Source organism: Alosa pseudoharengus, unplaced genomic scaffold (assembly GCF_046254945.1).
Source record: "Alosa pseudoharengus isolate Yale_2024_CS ecotype anadromous, Long Island Sound unplaced genomic scaffold, YU_APseudo_1.1 YU_APseudo_1.1_scf_7, whole genome shotgun sequence".
NCBI classification, from domain to species: Eukaryota; Metazoa; Chordata; class Actinopteri; order Clupeiformes; family Clupeidae; genus Alosa; species Alosa pseudoharengus.
The window spans coordinates 23529847-23532346 of record NW_027468859.1 but is presented as its reverse complement, the minus strand read 5'-3'; the positions used below and the strand labels follow the sequence as shown (position 1 = coordinate 23532346).

Genomic DNA, 2500 nt, shown 5'->3' with positions numbered 1-2500 from the left:
CTACCATTCTTGCCTACCACTCTAGTTGTAAACAAACGGTCACATGACATTATGACGTAGGTGCAAAACCTTAATAGACCCTTTCAAGAGAGTTCCATTATCAGCATCATAGGTGGCCCCACAAGGCTTCCGCTTTAACATTCCATATGTTATCTTAATGCAGAGGAAGTAGATTGGGAAGTAAGGGATAATGTATTGTCCGCCAGTAATTATCAGAAAATAAGTCCCTTCAGGTCGAAGTAAAACCCCTCCGCTGTGCGTCGGGGTTTTGTTCTCCCTGTCGGGACTTATTTTCTGATAATTACCGGCGGAAAATACATTATCCCGCTTATTACACGGCTACTTGTCAAAATGAGAAAAGAAACCTAACACAATGGGTCTTTAAAAATGATTTTGCTACCTTGTTTGTGTCTTCCGCTGACAAAATAAATAGTTCGCCACACAGATAGAACTTGACAGTTTCAGGTGTTGCGTGGCAACGTCTTACTAGCTTACTTTCCCTTTCAATGAAATTCCATTGCAATAAGCGAACGGACGTCTTGCGGAGGGATATGAAAGACGTTAATCAACCCGTTGCCATTGACAGCGGTGATTATATACTTTGCCGGTGATTTATGTAGATTTAACATAGGCCCGAACGTTGGGAAGGCCCATTCATGTGAATGGATCTTTCTGCAGCACTCTGAAGAGCCGTGTAATAACCAAATAGAACGTTCAAGCATTGTTTTTGTTTTTATTGTTGAAAGGGTCTATGGGCTACAACATTGAAAACGCATTGATTGTCAAATAATGACATAGACGGTTTAAATGCGGGAGCAGTAAGTAATTCATTTTCAGTGATATCAGTTAAATAACAGTCATGAATGAGACGTTCAAAGCATAGTGCTGTGGAAGAAAAGTGCAGTTTGAAAAACTTTTCTCTCGGGTATGGGTACTGATCTTCAGCCTGAATCGTCAGGTTGCTAGCAGTGGAACGTAGCAGAGGGACGACAATGTAATAAGGTAAAATCTGAATCTCACCATGTCACAGAATCAGGGGAGCAATGAGCTTGTTTCCCCGCAATAAGATGGTCCCACCACGCGGGGTGATGAGACAGCGACACTCAAAGTGCGTTCCTAATGTCACGTTTAAATGCACACCTAACAGACGGCATCATATTAAATAGGTAGTCCAATTTCTGTATAATAGCCTGTAATAATAATATGTTTATGTTACATGAAAAGCCTAATTGCTTAATTGTAGGCTACCCTTTTTTCAGTGAGGCCTCGCAATCGCAATAATCCCGCATCATTTTTTTTTCTCCTTGCGGTCCAGTAACGCTGGTAAGTAGCAACGTTGAGTTCCCCAACATTGAAACAGCCCCGATCTGCAGCCAGGGGCTTTTGGGAAGGTAGTACAAAGTCGAAAGTGGCACGCAGTCAATGAACATGAGGGCGACATATTCCTATTTCGCCCAGAGCGCAGGAGTGCCTTCCGCCAGCCCTGCACACACACACACACACACACACACACACACACACACACACACACACACACACACGCACACGCACACGCACACACACACACACACACACACACAAACACACACACAACCTGTTACATGCTGTTGCACCGTCATTCCCTTATTACCCTCGAAAAAGCAACACACACACACACACACACACATACACATACATACAAACACACACATACGCATACACACACTCACACCCACACCAGTGACTCACTGAGTGTTAATCCAGCACAGCTCGCCAACACATGCTTAGAGATGTCATGCATATACACACACACACACACTCTGTCTATCTCAAATGTGCCTAAACAGCATAACACTCATACACTCATACACTATTCAAACCACCTAAACCTGTGGCTGTGGTAACAAAAAAAACTGGCAAGTCCCTGAAGGGATCTGGTAAATATGTTCAGTCACACACACACACACACACACACACACACAGACACACACACATACACAAACACACACACAGACACACACACACAGGTCACACAAACCACACACCACAACCCAAAGATCCTGGGGGAATGACACAGAAAAACCCACATGTGAGAGAAAACAACCCTAAAATAGAACTCCACAGAGGAAGAGAGAGAGATGGGGGGATAGAGACAGCCTGACAGAGAAAGAGACAGAAAGAGAGAGAGAGGGATAGAGACAGCCTGATAGAGAAAGAAACAGAGAGTGAGAGGGATAGAGACAGCCTGATAGAGGAAGAGAAAGAGAGAGAGAGAGAGAGAGGGGGATAGAGACAGCCTGATAGAGAGAGACAAAAAGAGAGATAGAGGGATAGAGACAGCCTGATAGAGAAAGAGACAGAAAGAGAAAGAGAGGGATAGAGAGCCTGATAAAGAAAGAGACAAAAAGACAGGGATAGAGACAGCCTGATAGAGAAAGAGACAGAAAGATGGAAAGACTGACAAGTTTAAGAAATTGATAGCGTGAAAGAAAGTGATAGAGAGAAAGAAGAGAGTGATTGA

The 2500-nt window shown here is 43.6% G+C and overlaps 1 protein-coding gene across 1 annotated transcript in view; it reads right to left on the bottom strand.

The window, feature by feature from the left end:
- Positions 1-2500, bottom strand: part of sgk1 (serum/glucocorticoid regulated kinase 1) — a 49340-nt gene that overhangs the window by 38629 nt on the left and 8211 nt on the right. The gene's annotated exons all lie outside the window — the stretch shown is intronic.